Here is a 17,145-nt window from a genome sequence, read left to right on the forward strand (position 1 = left end):
GATAATCTACATCCCAGAGCACTTAAGGAAGTGGCTCTAGAAATACTATATGCGTTGGTGGCCATCTTCCACGATTCTATAGATTCTGGAACAGTCCCTGCAGATTGGAGGGTAGCTGATGTCACTCCAATATTCAAAAAGGGAGGCAGAGAGAAAACAGGGAATTATATACCAGTAAGCTTAACATCGGTAGTGGGGAAAATTCTCAAATCCATTATCAAGGACTTTATAGCAGAGCATTTAGGAAGTAGTGGCAGGATCAGACAGAGTCAGCATGGATTTATGAAAGGGAAATCATGCTTGACAAATATGTTGGAATTCTTTGAAGATGCATCTAGTAAAGATGATAAGGAGGAGCCAGTCGATGTAGTATATTTGGGCTTTCAGAAAGGGTTTGACATAAGAGATATTGTGCAAGATTAAAGTGCATGGGATTGGGGGAAGTGTATTGAACAAAGAACAAAGAACAAAAATCAGCCCGGGAAACAGGCCCTTCGGCCCAACGAGCCCGCACCGCCATCTCAACACCACCAGTCCACCTCTCCACCCACGACCCCTGTCTAATGTTTTATGGCCATCCAGATTGAGGGAAACTGATTTAGGGACAATTTATTCCTGCCAATCAGCCTAACAGCACATCTTTGGGGTGTGGGAGGAAACCGAAGCACCCAGAGAAAACCCACGCAAGCACGGGGAGAATGTGCAAACTCCCACAGACACTGGCCCAAATCCACGTGTCTGCACAGCAATCAGTGATAGTCACTGAGCTGTCGTCTTGCCCAGTATCTTGTCCAGTTTAGGCACACACTAACGACACGAAGCACTAGGCCAATCTTGAACAACCAAGAGCAGCCCCAGTATGACCCATCGTGTGTATGCCCCTCGTTGGACACGAGGTGGACCGACTTAAAACCTGTGAACGAAAAGAGAAAAAACATTATTATCATACTATACCCATTTACATTACCAGGGACGCCCCAATGCTAATGACCCTTATTTAAAAGGATCTCCTATATCCACCCATCTCCAACTCAGTCATGTGCCTGTCTAAGTTACTCTTAAAGGACTCTAGCATGTTTGCCTCCACCACCTTACTCGGCAGAGCATTCCATACCCCCACTACCCTCTGTGTGAAAAACTCCCCTCTAATATCTGTGTTGTACCTCTCCCCCTTCACCTCAAGTCCATGGCCCCTTGTCCTACGTGTCTCTATCATAGGAAATAGCTTACCTCTGTTTACTCTATCTATACCCTTCATAATCTTATATACTCTATTAGATCCTCTATTGAGATGGATAGAAAACTAGTTGGCAGTGATGAAACAAAGAATAAGAATTAATGGGTGCTTTCACATTGGTAGGCAATAACTGGTATGCCACAGGGGTAGGTGCTTGGACCCCAGCTATTCACAATATATGTTAATGATTTGGATGAGGGAATAAAATGTAATATTTCAAAGTTTGCAGATAATACCAAGTTGGTTGGAAGGATGAACTGTGACGAAGATGCAGAGATCCTTCAGAATGATCTGGACAGGTTGAGTGAGTGGGCAAATCAATGGCAGATGTAGTATAATTTAGATAAATGTGAGATTATTCACTTTGGAAGCAAAAATTACTACCTGAATGGCTGTAAATCGAGAGAGGGGAGCGTGCAGCGGGACCTGGATGCCCTTGTGCACCAATCACTAAAGGTAAACATGCAGGTGCAGCAGGCGTTAAAAAAGGCAAATGGCATATTGGCTTTCATTGTGACTGGTTTCAAGTATCGAAGCAGAGATGTGTTGTTGCAATTATACAGGGTCTTGAACAGGCAGGTTATGTGTCTGCATTATTATGTTTGTCCCTGGGAAACAGCCACAAGTGATTTTTTTCCCACTTTATTGGCAGATGACTATCCCTTTAAATTCAAAACCAGGCCACGTGCATGCATTGATGTGTATCACAATACGCACCTAGAGTATCGTGTGCAGTTTTGGTCTCCTTTTCTGAGGAAGCTGTTTTTGCTCTCAAGTAAGTGCAGCAAAGGTTTACCGGGCTAATTCCAGGGATGGTGGGACTGATATATGAGGAAAGATTGACTGGGTTAGGATTGTTTTCACTGGAGTTCAGATAATGAAGTGGGATTTCACAGAGATTTATAAAATTCTAACAGGACTAGACAGCATAGATGCAGGGAGGATATTCCTGATGGTGGGGAGTCCAGAACCAGGAGTCACAGTCTGAGATTTCAGGGTAGACTATTTAGGATGGAGGTGAGGAGACATTTCTTCACCCAAAGAGTGGTGAGCCTGTGCAATTCATTTCCACAGGAAGTAGTTGATGCAAAAACATTGAATGTATTCAAAAGACGGCTGGATATATCACTTGGGACGAATGGGATCAAGGGTTATGGGGAAAAAGCATTAGCAAAAGGATTAGGCTATTGAGTTGGATGATCAACCATGATCGTAATGGTTGACAAAGCAGGCTTGAAGGGCCAAATGGCCTCTTCCTGCTCCTATCTTCTATGTTTCTATGAATATCAGCTGTGGTTACATATCTCCCCATTTGTACATATGCCATTGTGATACACATCAATGCATGCACGTGGCCTGGTTTTGAATTTGAAGGGATAGTCATCTGCCAATAAAGTGGGAAAAAAATCACTTGTGGCTGTTTCCCAGGGACAAACATAATGACGCAGACACATAACCTGCCTGTTCAAAAGTTTCCTTTAAATCTATTTCCAGCAACTCCAAACTGACTAGCTCAGTTGGGAGAGATTACAATTGAAACTCAGGGTTTGGGTTTGAGCCTCATGTTTTGCAGTTGTGACTTTAAGAGTTCATGAAAGCACCATGGAAGCCTTCTGCAGAAATTGCAGATGTATGGGATTGAGGGTGATTTAGGAAATTGGATTAGGAATTGGCTGGCGGATAGGAGACAGAGGATAGTGGTTGATGGTAAGTATTCGACATGGAGTTCAGTTATGAGTGGTGTGCCTCAGGGATCTGTTTTGGGGCCACTGCTGTTTGTAATTTTTATAAATGATCTGGATGAGGGTATAGCTGGGTGGATTAGTAAATTTGCTGATGACACCAAAGTCAGAGGTGTGGTAGATAGTGAGGAAGGGTGTCTTAGTCTACAGGGAGACTTGGTCAAGTTGCAGAGCCGGGCCGAGAGGTGGAGGATGGAGTTTAATGCGTAAAAGTGTGAGGTAATTCACTTTGGCAGGAATAATGGATGTGTAGAGTATAGGGCTAACGGTAGAACTCTGAATAGTGTGGATGAACAGAGGGATCTAGGTGTATGTGTACATAGATCCCTGAAAGTTGGGAATCAAGTAGATAGGGTTGTTAGGAAGGCATACGGTGTCTTGGCGTTTATTGGTAGGGGGATTGAATTTAAGAGCCGCAGCGTCATGTTGCAACTGTACAAAACTCTGGTGCGTCCGCACTTGGAGTATTGTGTGCAGTTCTGGTCCCCACATTATAGGAAGGATGTGGAGGCTTTGGAGAGGGTGCAGAGGAGGTTTACCAGGATGTTGCCTGGTATGGAGGGGAGGTCCTATGAGGAGAGACTGAGGGATTTGAGGTTGTTTTCATTAGAAAGAAGGCGGCTGCAAGGGGACCTTATTGAAACATACAAGATGATCAGAGGTTTGGATAGGGTGGACAGTGATAGCCTTTTTCCTCGGATGGAGAAAGCTAGCACGAGGGGGCATAGCTTTAAATTAAGGGGTGGTAGTTATAGGACGGATGTCAGGGGTAGGTTCTTTACCCAGAGGGTGGTGAGGGATTGGAATGCCCTGCCTGCTGCAGTTGTGGATGCGCCTAGTTTGGGGGCGTTTAAGAGATCCGTGGATAGGTTTATGGATGGAAAGAGTTTGGTTTAGGTTAGAGGGTCATTGTTTTTAAACTGGTCGGCGCAACATCGTGGGCCGAAGGGCCTGTTCTGCGCTGTAATGTTCTATGTTCTATGATGTTAGGGGTAATATATTAGTTTCCAGAGAGGATTGACTGACTAACAGAAAACGGTGTTGGGATAAATTAATAATTTTCAAGTTGGCAAACTGCAAATAGTGGAGTGCTGCAAGGATCAGTGCTGGGGCCTCAACTATTTACAAACTATTTGAACAACGAAGGGGCTAAATGCTAAATTTACTGATGACATAAAGACAGGTGAGAAAACAAGTTGCGAGGAGGATACTGAGTCTGCAGAGGGATAGTCGTACTTGAAGTGAGTGGACAGAAATTTGGAAGGTGGAATACAGGGCAGAATTTTATGGCCTCATTCATCCTGAAACCATAAAATCCCGCCAGAGGTCAATGGATCTTCCCATTGTCTGCCCCTTTCCCGCTCTGATTCCCGCTCTGGCAGGTAGGGCGGTAAAATTCAAACCATAATTTGGGAAAATGCATGATTACCCACTTTGGGAAATGAACAGAAAAGCTGAATATTATTTAAATGTGGAGAGACTGCAGACTGTTGTGGTTTAGAGTGATCAAAGAGTCTTCATATATGAATTACCACTTATTATTATGCAGATACAGCAAGTGATTATGGAGACAAATAAGAGTGTTGGCCTTTATTGTGAGGGAGATGGAATGTAGGAAAGTCTTGTTCCAACTGTACAACACCCTAGAAAGATCATATCTAGAGTTCTGCATGCAGTTTAGCTCTCTGTATTTAAGGGTTATACCGACACGAGAGGCAGTTCAGAGAACGTTCACTAGTTTGAACCCTTGGAAGAAGGGACAGCCCTGGGTAGAAAGGTTGAGCTATACTCGTTGGAATTTAGAAAAATAGCATGTGAACTTATTGAAATATATAAGATTCTGAGGGGGATTACCTGGGTGGCTGCTGAGAGAATGTTTTCTCCTCTGAGAGAATCTTGAACTGAGGGCCACAGTTTCAGAATAAAGAGTCTCTCATTTAAGATGGTGATAGGAGGATTTACGTATCAGAGGATCAGTAATCTTAGGAATTCATTACTCCAGAGAATCTTAAGGTTGGAACATTGAATATATTTAAGACTGAGTTGGACAGATTTTTGATCAACAAGGGAATTGAGGGTTATGGCAGAGTAGACATGAATATAGGGTTAAGGCTACAGTCAGATCAGCTACGATCATATTGGGTGTAGGAGGTAGCTCAAGTCTTATTCCTGCTCTTAATTCTTATGTTCTTAACATTGTCTCCCATTGTCAGTTATCAATGTGAATAATGTTTATTGACTTAAACATGTGACAAATGTTAGCAACACAGCATAGTTTTTTCCATGAGGTATAAGTTGACCAACTAGTACAGGTAGCAGACATTACTGAAGCATGTTGTCCCATCAGGATGTATTTGGGCCATTACTAAATCTCTGTTTATGTTCATACGTTGGTGCTGCATAATCAACATTTATCATGTAGACTATTATAAAACCCAGCATAATTATTCAGTGTTCAAAATATAATGTAATCTGAATGTACCTTTGATGATTTAAGGCATTGCCCTCTCATCCAACTGACCCCTGACTACATTAATAGTCTTCATTTAACGGAAAATTCTGTAGATCTGTTACAAAAACATACCAATAGTGAGGGTAAAGTTGTGTAAATGGCATTGATTGCAGATGCCACATTGATGGATAAGTGTTTACAGTCTTGAGCATGTCACCTTATTTAAATCTATTGGCATTATTAATGCTTTGTCGTCATAAAGTTCTCAATGCTTTAATGATAGTTGTTATTTTATAGTCTCTGGTGATGCAAACTCTCAGAGTGAATATATTAAGAGTGACTTATTTTCAATGAGCAAGTCAACTAGCAGTAATGCCTCAGTAGTAACTGTTCAGTATGCAAACAATATGCTCACTGCCCAGCTCCTTGGATGCATCAACAAGAAATGCTCTCCAATGAATTCTAGTTGGTAGTCACTTTACCAAAATTCAAAATGAGGTGAAGGACAACAGCTAATCAATTATTAATTGTTCACTAGCTTTCTGTTTTGTGTGTTAAAAGTATATTAAATCCATCCAACAACGAATGTTTTTCTGCTTACCAAAATATAGACAGAGTTTAGATGGAAAGGCATTTTGTTAATTGACGTTGATAGTTCTGAGCCCCACTCCAGAGGATGCAGCAGAAACATTTGTGGGTCATTCGCTAAATTTGGGGTTTATTTTGGTTTATGGCTTCCCTACGGGGATTAAGAACTTCAAAAAGTTCTTAATTGGCTGTGAAGTGGCTGGGACGTCTTGAGGTTGGGGGTGAAAGGCACAGTACTAAATGCAAGTCTGCCTGCCTTTCAAAACCATGAAACACCAGCTATACAGCAAATGCTATCAGCAAATCTTTGAATACAGCTTGCACATTTATACTGAAGCAATAGAACAAACTATCTGTTTTCTAACTGTACATCAGGTCCAGAACTAAAATGTGATGTCAAGATATGTACAATTCCTGCGAGGAGAAAGTAAGTGGCAACAACTTGCCAGACAGAATGACGATTTCACTCTCCTTCTGCCAGGGAAGATGCTTCACATGACAAACTGGAAATAGAGAAAGAGCACATCAAACCAAGAGTACAGAACCCAGTTGCAATAAAACATTGTGCCACAGTCACATTGTATCTACAAATGCCTGAATTCCACAGAGTCTGACAAGAAGATAGCAGCACGCTCTGATTGTGTTTCGTGTCCTGATCATAGATCAAACATTGTGCTAAGAAGGATATTTTTTAAAATTTCTATGATGATTGATGCCTTAGTCTCACAATGACTAGGTTCTAAGCCTCAGTCAAATTTGTAGATGACTCTCACTTCAAACTTCCGAATGTTTGCTGTCTTTGAAGGTCTAAAGTTTCCAATCTTCAAAGACAAGAATAAAAAGCAGTGCCACAAACCTGAGATGGTGCTATGAGAAACTACAGTAGATGTGGAGGAGAATAAATAAAAATGCACCACCCAGTGATGGACAACCTAGGCCAGTGACTGGGCCACATAATAGGTCCCTCGTTCATCTCAATCGGCTGCAAGATTGAAATTGCGCATGTTCACTAACTATGACAGCATGAATAAGATCAAATACATTTAATACACGGCAAATATTTCATAATGTGTTATCAAAAATGCTTAATCATTCATACATTAATAGAACTATCAACTTCAAATGGCGTAGACAAGCTAAATATTTACACTTTGATTGGACAGAGAGGGAGCGCACAACTCTCAAAGTCAATGCTGTGAGCAGTCAGCATGCAACTTACTTTACTTGCTCTTGCTTTACCTCAGTCATACATTAAGAAATAACAATGCAGACAGAAACTAGCGCAATCTGGCAACTCTGCACATGGGCAATGGGCAACAAAATGCTTTCTGGATCACCCTCAGAAGCCTTCTAAACTCCAATGAGTACAGACCCAATCTACTCAATCTCGCCTCATAAGCTAACCCCATCATCTCCAGTATCAACCTGGTGAACCTTCTTTATACTCCCTCCAAGGTCAATATATCCTTTCACAAATAAGGGGACCAAAACGGCACACAGTACCCTAGTTGCGGCCTCATCAGTACCTTGTACAATTGCAGCAAGACATCTCTGCTTTTATATCCTATCCCCCTCACGATAAAGGCCAACATTCCATGCACCTTCTTGATTACCTGCTGCACCTGCAGACTGAGTTTTTGCGATTCATGCACAAGGACCCCCAGGTCACTCTGCACTGTAGCATGTTGTAATTTATCACCATTTAAATAGTAGTCCATTTTCCTATTATTCCTTCCAAAGTGGATAACCTCACACTTGCCAATATTATACTCCATCTGCCAGATCCTTGCCCACTCACTCAGCCTATCCAAATCTCCCTGCAGACTTTCCGTGTCCGCCACGCAATTTGCTTTCCCACTCATCTTTGTGTCATCAGCAAATTTTGTTAGCCTACAATCGGTCCCCTCCTCCAGATCATCTGTGTATATGGTGAACAGTTGAGGCCGCAGCACCGATCCCTACGGCACGCCACTAGTCACCAACTGCCAACCAGAAAATCATCCATTTATTCCAACTTTCTGCTTCCTGTTAGATAGCCAATCCTCAATCCACGCTAACACTTTACCCCCAGCTTCGTGTACCCTAACCTTCTGCAGCAACCTTTTGTGAGGCACCTTATCGAATGCCTTCTGAAAATCTAAAAACACATCCCCTCTGTCAACCGCACTCGTTACATCTTCATAAAAATCCAGTCAATTCATCAAACATGACTTTACCTTCATGAATCCATGCTGTGTCTGCTTGATCAAACCATTCTTTTCCAGGTGTCCTGCTATTTGTTCTTAAATGATGGATTCCAGCATTTTCCCAACTACGGACGTTAAGCTAACAGGCCTGTAGTTACTCGCCTTTTGTTACTTCCTTTTCTAAACAGCAGCGTAACAGTAGCTGTTTTCCAATCAGCTGACACCTCTCCAGAGTCCAGCGAATTTTGATAAATTACTACTAATGCATCTGCCATTACTTCTGCCATTTCTTTCAGTACCCTGGGATGCATTCCATCTGGGCCCGGGGACTTGTCTACCTTTAGTCCCAGTAGTCTACCAAGTACTACCTCTTTAGTAATAGTAATCGTTTTAAGGGCCTCACCCGCTACAGTCCCACAACCATTAATGTTCGGTAAGCTATTTGTGTCCTCAACCGTGAAGACCGGCACAAAAAACTTGTTTAAGGCCTCGGCCATTTCCTCATTTCCCATTATTAAATCTCTCTTCTCATCTTCTAATCTTCTAAGGGTCCAACATTTACTTTAGCCACTCTTTTCCTTTTTATATATTTGTAAAAACTTTTACTACCAGTTTTTATATTTTGCGCTTGTTTAGCTTCATAATCTATCTTTCCTTTCTTTATCGTTTTCTTAGTCATTCTTTGTTGTTTTTTAAAGCTTTCCCAATCTTCTAATTCCCCACTAGTTTTGGCCACTCTGTATGTATCGGTTTTTAATTTAATACTCTCCTTTATTTCCTTAGTTATCCACGGCTGGTTATCCCTTTTCTTACATTCCTTCTTTAATCATCGGAATATATTTTTGCTGAGGGATGTGTGGGAGAGAGGAAGAGTGCGCAAGAGAAGTGTGATTGTGTTTGTGGGATAGCTGAGACTTTGAGAGTGTGTGTATAAGAGAATGTGAGTGTGTATGAGATAAATGGAAAAGGTGAGAGAATTGTGTATGTCTGTTGAAAAGGTGTGTGCATGTGTGAGAGAGACAGAGTCTGTGTGTATGTGAGAGAGGTGTGTGAAAGGTGAGAATGTAAGTTTATATATGAGAGGAGTGTATATGTGAGAGCCATGTCTGAAAAGGATGGTGTGTGTGCATGCAATAGTGTACATGTACGAGAGGTATCTGTACATAAGAGAATGTGTGTAACTGTGAGAGATAAAACTGAGAGATAAACTCTGAGGGGCAGAGAGTGAACATGTGTCTCTGTGTGTGAGAAAATGTATGCGTTTGTGTGAGAGGTGAGAGTGTATGTGTATGAGAGAGGGGTGCGAATCTGGGAAGTGTGTCTGTGTGCAAGTCTGGGAGAGTGTGTCTGTGTGATATAGGAATCCAGTTCCCCAGTAAGCACTCTTAATATTAAACCAACTTGACCAAAAGCAGCATCATCCTCCCGTTAAACATAACAAAAAGGTAAGACTTAAGTACTTTATTGAATAATAGAAGTTTTTAATTATAATAAATGTATACATATAAGTAATGGAAGACTTATATACATTTGCTTCTGTATGTACCTACTGTGCAAAAACAATCAATTTTTCATGGTTCAAATCGTCAATAAAATAAGAATGTTTCTCAATTCCGAGGAGACCGACCACAGAATTACAAAAACGAGTAAACTTGAAGAATAGGCATGTAACTTTCAAAAGATTTTCGACATAGGTGGGAGACATTACATTTGGTAAAAATAATAAGGTACGGTCATATATTACTTGGAAAATAAGAATGTAAAGGGGGTAGCGGGGCAGAGGAATTGGGAATATAAACACATGTGTTTATAAGTGTGTCACTGATTAACATGGCCATTGAAACAAAGCATATGGGTTTATTTCTAGAGGGCTACAATTGAAAAGTAAAGAAATCATGTTAGACCTGTCTCAAACCATTATTATGCCACACTGAGTATTGTGTACAGTTCTGGTCTTTGTAAGAATATAGAGGCTTTTGGGTGACAGCAAAGTGTGATCTAATAGAAGTCTTAAACATTATGAAGGGTTTTGATGAGGTAAGTGAAGCCATGAATACAAGACAGTCACCAAGAAATTCAAAAGGGAATTCAGAAGAGAATTATTTGTCCAGAGAATGGTGAGAATATAAAACTCACGACCATAGAGTGTGGTTGAGATGAACATCATGGATGCATTCAAATGGAAGATAAACACACCGGGGCAAAGGGAAAACGGTGATAATCTGAGAAGTGGGTGGGAAGGATGGGAGAAGGATTGAGTAGAACATAAAGACCAACATAGATTTGTTGGGCTAAATGGTCAGTTTCTGTGTTGTATATTCAGAGGCAGCACAGTTGTTAACATTGCAACCTCACAATGCCAGAAACCCGGGTTCAATTCCGGCCTGTAGAGTTTGCACTTTCTCCCAGTGTCTGCATTGGTTTCCTCTGGGTGTCCCCAGTTTCGTCCCAAAGTCAAAAAACGTGCAGGTTAGATGGATTCGCCACAGTAAAATAGCCCCTTAGTGTCCTAGGACGTGTAGGTTAGATGGATTAGCAATAGTGAGTGTGTTGGATTATAGGGTGGAGGAGTCAGTGCAGATTCAATGGGCCAAATGGCCTCCTTCTCCACAGCAGGGATTCTATGTTATTCAGTGCAATTCTGATTATTCATTAAGGTCCACTGATGAACTTATCATTGTATTATATAACTTTTTTGATAAATTCTGTTGATAAGAGGCTCTGCTGATCTTAAATCATAGCTCCATTCAGATTGCAGACTATAACACCCACATAATGTTATTTGCAGTTAGTTGAAAAGCAGGTCCAATATTGCTCTGACAAGGAGAGACAATTACTTTTGGTGGCTGACAGGCTGGTAGCTCGTTGCTCACTTTTGTGATCCTCAGGTCAGTAATTCACTGCTTCAATCTTGAAATGCAGGCTGTATTTACTTTTAGCTTCATTAAGTATTTTTCATAGTGTGAAAAGAATTTTTTTGCTCCAGAAGAAACAACTCTTCAGTATATTTTATAATTCGACATTAATCTTACCATCTCTCAAGTAGCTTTTCGAATGTGGTCAGGTACAAAATATTATATGTATGCACAAAACCTGACATGTGACTGAACAGATGCAGCACCCAGTCTTCTGCTGTTTCCTCAGTGTTCTCTGTATATGTCTCTTATATTCCTCTCTGCACTATCACTTTCAGCTATCCATTGTCAACATCTCTAGATGTTCTCAAACTTTATTGCCAGATTGCTGTCCCTACCAAAACCACAAATCTCTGTCCACATGTGTGGGTCTGGGTTGGTGACTATATACTTAGACTGATATCATTGTCTGCACTAATACGCCTGTGTGCCTATACCTCGGTAAGAAGTCTCACAACACCAAGACCAACTGGTTTATTTGGTAGCAAAAGCCACTAGCTATTGGAGCGCTGCTCCTTCATCAGGTGAGCAGGATTTCAGTTCACAAACAAGGCATATGAGGACACAAATACAATTTACAAAATAATGGTTGGAATGTGAGTCTTTACAGGTAATCGAGTCTTAAAGGTACAGACAAAGTGACTGGAGAGAGGGTTAAGGAGAGGTTAAAGAGATGTGTATTGTTTCCAGCCAGCACAGTTAACGAGATTTTGTAACCCAGGCAAGTTGTGGGGGTTACAGATAGTGTGACATGAACCCAAGATCCCAGTTGAGGCCGTCCTCACGTATGGAACTTGGCTCTCAGTATCTGCTTAGTGACTCTGCATTGTATGTTGTGAAGGCCACCTTGGAGAATGCTTACCCGAAGATCAGAGGCCGAATGCCCGTGACCACTGAAGTGTTCCCCAACAGGAAGAGAACACTCCTGCCTGGTGATTGTCGAGCGGTGTTCACTCATCCGTTGTACCGTCTGCACGGTCTCCCCAATGTACCATGCCCCAGAACATCCTTTCCTGCAGCGTATCAGGTAGATAACGTTGACTGAATTGCAAGAATACCTACCGTGTACCTGGTGGATGGTGTTCTCATGTGAGATAATGGCATCTGTGTTGATGATCCGGTACATCTTGCAGATGTTGCTGTGGCAGGGTTGTGTGGTGTCGTGGTCACTATTCTCCTGAAGGCTGGGTAGTTTGCTGCGGACAATGGTCTGTTTGAGGTTGCACGATTGTTTGAAGGCAAGAAGTAGGGGTGTGGGAATGGCCTTGGCATGATGTTCATCTTCATCAATGACATGTTGAAGGCTCCGGAGGAGATGTCATAGCTTCTCTGCTCCAGGGAAGTACTGGACGACGAAGGGTTCATGTTGTCCCATGTTTGTCTTCTGAGGAGGTCAGTGCGGTTTTTCGCTGTGGCGCGTCAGAACTGTTGATCGATGAGTTGAGCGCCACATCCTGCTCTTAAGAGGGCATCTTACCCCAGTCCAACTTTACCTCGGTCCTACTTTGGACTTTACACCAGTCCAACATCAGCGTCTCCACATCATGCCTATATCTCTATATTGCTAAGCTTGGGTTTGGATTGCTGTGTCTTCACCATCTCATGGAAAGTTGAGCACAGGCTCTCCTGACCCACAGTGGTTACTAAGGGTAGTGCATAAAATATTACTGAGAAAGCACAAAAAAGTCCAGAGCATGCACTATCATAGGTAAAGATAACAAATAACTGGTTTGCCAATTCTGGCTCTTAAATTCAAAGCCATCTTTACACTCAAGCCTTGGAATCTGCCACATCACAGCATCCCCGAAATTGTCTCAGGTCCTGGTTTCCAGCTGTCTTTGAAATTTGATTCAACATTTCCCACATGATTTGGAAGCAGCATATTGGTTGTGGACAGTCAGGCAACAAAAATGCTGGTGAACTGGCCCAGCATTTAATAGCTGCCTCATTTACTTCCCCCTCAAAGCCCATTTTTGCTATTGGCAGCCCCTTATTTTTGTTTTCCTTACTCATTTCATTTTTCCTGGTCTTTTCTTCCCCTTAAAGATGCAACTCCTTCACCGTTTTATCTGAGATTCCCTGCAATATATAACTTGCAGTTGTTCTTTTCCCAAGCCCCATAAACTGACCTACTCAAATTGTTCCATTACTGCATTGCTCCTTTTCTGTCTAAAGTCCATGACCATGTTGTTTTCCAGTTCAGCGCCCACCTCTCTCATCCTTACTTAGTTCTGCTTCTGCCTGTCCCAATGCATCTCCAGGAATAGCTCCTCCTTTGTGCATTGTTAACTTCTCCAAGAATCCAGCTTTGGATTCTTCCTCACCCATATGCTGCTAGGCTGTGACATTATCAGTAGAGATGAGGTATATTTTGATACATGCGCGAACAACATCCTGCTCTACCTCTATTTGATGCTGACCTGTCTCTAAACTTTGAATTGAAACAGTCAAAACTATGAAATGTTCACTTCAAAATTTATTCTGTAGCTCATGTTCAAATCACCTAGGAATAATTCATGGCTCTCTTTGCACCATGAGGAAACATACAGTTCCATTAGTGAGATGGTTTACCATTCACATCAACCAAATCCTATGCTCAGATTGTGCCATCTCTCTGATGCTAACCCAGTGCTAGTCCTGGGTCAATATACCAATTACAAGTCCATGTGTTTGGAAGAGGCTGAGGTTTTCTCTAAAGAAGCATTAACGTAATGAGTAAAAGGAAAAAAACAATTTGCTGGCTTCCGACTGACTAAACCAATGTGCCGGTTCAGGTATCTCATCCATGGAGAGCAGTCCTCGCCTTGCATGCTCTGCTCCATGAGAGATGATCTAACAAAATGCCTCAGCTTATAAGCCTTGCATGATGGTGGGTTTATCTGGCCAATTCTCCAAAAGGAGATGTTCACCCTCAAATTGAACAGGTGTGTCATAAGGGAAATGTTTCCGAGATCTTTAGCTCACATGGCCAGAACTCAGAACATCTGTCCAAGCAGTGAGTTTAAAGTGCTGTGGGTCACTCAGACATAGCAGAGACATATGGGCAATACTGCCCTGCTTCATGGTAAAGAGCTGCAGATGGAGACGAACCAAAGGTGGAACTGAAGACCAGTAAAAGTGCACCCATTAGCTATATGTATGAAAGGTTGTTGTCTGAGTCAAAGCAGTCCCCAAAGTCCTTGACCCAAAATGTGAATGGGGAAGAGAGTTGCTGACATCAAGAGGAATACAACTGGGGGTATGCTCCTTCTGCACAAGTTTATTTTTGTGGACCATGATTAAACATATCAGAAAATGAAGACAAGAACTCACACATTTACAGAGCGGTACTATTTCAAATATGATACACAAACACTGCCTTCTGGCACATACTCTTTCACTGTACCAAAACTGGATGAAACATTTCTCTTGATGGAATATAGTAGAAACAGGAGGTCATTTAGCACCACAATTATATAGCTGATCTGCACCTCAACTCCATTTCTCTGCCTTTGCTCCACATCCCTTGAACAAGAATCTATCAATTTTAGCAGTGAAATGTCCAAATATTCCAGCAATTGCAGCATTTTATGGGGGAAAGTTTCTGAGTTCCACTATGATTTGTGTAAGAAAATCCTTCCTGATTTCTCTTCTATATTGATAATTTTAAGATTGTGCTCTTGTTCTAAATTCTCTTATCAGAATCCAGCTGATACTGGAGATGAGGGGGTTAGCCTATGAAGAGAGACTAAATAGACTGGGTCTGTACTCGTTAGAGTTTAGAAGGCTGAGGGAAGATCTTACAGAGACGTATAAGATAATGAGGGGGATAGATAGGGTAGAGGTAGAGAGGTTCTTCCCACTTAGAAAGGATAGCAGGACTTGAGGGCACAGCCTCAAGATAAGCGGGGGAGGGGGGGGTGCAGTTTAGAACAGAGTTGAGGAGGAACTTCTTCACTCAAAGGGTGGTGAATCTCTGGAATTCTCTGCCCATTGAAGTGGTGGAGGCTACCTCGCTGAATATATTTAAGTCACGGGTAGATAGGTTTCTGATAGACAGGGGAATTAAGGGTCATGGGGAGAAAGCGGGAAAGTGGAACCGATCCACTTCAGATCAGCCATGATCTTATTGAATGGCGGGGCACACTCGAAGGGCTAGATGGCTGACTCCTGCTCCTATTTCTTATGTTCTTAGAAGAAATGGTTTCACTGCATCAACTCCACCAAACTGTGTTAACATTTGAAACACAGATCAGAACACCCCTTCATCTTTTATACACAAGGAAATGCAAATCTCTTGTGGTTAGCATTCCTGTTCAATAGATAAAAGCTTCCTGGGGCCAGCAGCTTATTCACTTTTTTTTCTTTTTCGCCGTTTCATTTCCTTATTGGTGTCACTCTGGCTGCTTTTAACACAGTAAGAAGTCTCACAACACCAGGTTAGAGTCCAATCAGTTTATTTGATAGTAATCTCACAAGCTTTCGGAAACGGTGTTCCTTCGTCAGGTGTGTGGAAGGTTCTGATCAGAGAAGTGCATATAAAGTCACACACAGTTTACAGAATGTTGATTAGAATGCAAGTCTTCACAGCTAACCTGCTATTCAAGTCTTAAAGATGCAGACAGTGTGAGTGGAGATAGCATTAGCATAGGTTAAAGAGATGTGTATTGTCTCCAGACAGGACAGTAAGTGAGATTTTACAAGCCCACGCAAGTCATAGGGGTTACAGATAGTGCGACACGAACCCAAGATCCCGGCTGAGGCCGTGCTCATGTGTGCAGAACTTGGCTATTGGTCTCTGTTCACTGACTGCGCTGTCATGTGTCGTGAAGGCTGCCTTGGAGAATGCTTACCCAAAGATCAGAGACTGAATGCCCGTGACCATTGAAGTGTTCACCAACAGGAAGGGAACAGTCTTGCCTTGTTGCACTGTAGCCCCCATGACTTGCGTGGGCTTGTAAAATCTCACTTACTGTCCTGTCTGGAGACAATACACATCTCTTTAACCTATGCTAATGCTATCTCCACTCACACTGTCTGCATCTTTAAGACTTGAACAGCAGGTTAGCTATAAAGGCTTGCATTCTAACCAGTATTCCGTAAACTGTGTGTGACTTTATATACCCTTCTCTGATTAGAACCTTCCACACACTCGACAAAGGAACACCGTTTCCAAAAGCTTGTGAGATTACAATCAAATAAACTGGTCGGACTCTAACCTGGTGTTGTGAGACTTCTTACTGTGTTTACCCCAGTCCAACGCTGGCATTTCCACATCATGCTTTTAATATAGCCATTCCCATCCATAATGAAATTATCATGATCAGGCACCACCAAATGTTAAGACTTCAAATTGTTTCTGTGAATGGAGGATGAGGGGTCCAAATCCCACATGGGTGCTATCCACAGCTTCTTTGGGACGTCCATCACTGTAACAGCTGAGTATCCTGCCCGTTGCCTCCTTTCCACTGGGCAAGTGGATGGAATGTCATCTTTTTGTAAAGGTTTGCACTTGATCCCCACGCCAGCTCAAAGATGATTATCATGCCTCCAAGCCAGAAGGCCATTAAAACAAGCCCTCTCTGACAGACAAAGATCCTATGGCACTGAAACAGGTTCTGTGGGCTGTAACCATGTTGGGGTTTCTGGGATGTTGCTTTGAGTTTTATGTCACATGTCCTATGCTAGAACAGTAGCAATACTTTCAGAATGTTAAATTGGGTGATGGGGAAAGATAATTTGCATTGGGAGAGACCAATTTATTGAGGCACCCAGCAATGGAACATGACAAATGTCCACACAATTAGTATAATGCATAATCATTTAGTTGGGATATGGATATTGATGGAAAGCTGGCATTTATTTACTATCCCCACTCCCCTGATAACCGAGCTAGGCCACTTTGGAGGGCAGAAAAAAGCCAACCACGAGTGTGGGACCAGAGTTATATACAGAGCAAGCTCAAGTAAGGATGGCAGGTTTTCTTTCCTAAAGGGCAGCAGTGACCAACTTGGGTTTTCAGAAAATCCAGTAGCTTTGTTGTCAT

This window comes from Carcharhinus amblyrhynchos, chromosome 4, assembly GCF_965287045.1.
Source record: "Carcharhinus amblyrhynchos chromosome 4, sCarAmb.v2.hapA, whole genome shotgun sequence".
In the NCBI taxonomy this organism is placed as follows: domain Eukaryota; kingdom Metazoa; phylum Chordata; class Chondrichthyes; order Carcharhiniformes; family Carcharhinidae; genus Carcharhinus; species Carcharhinus amblyrhynchos.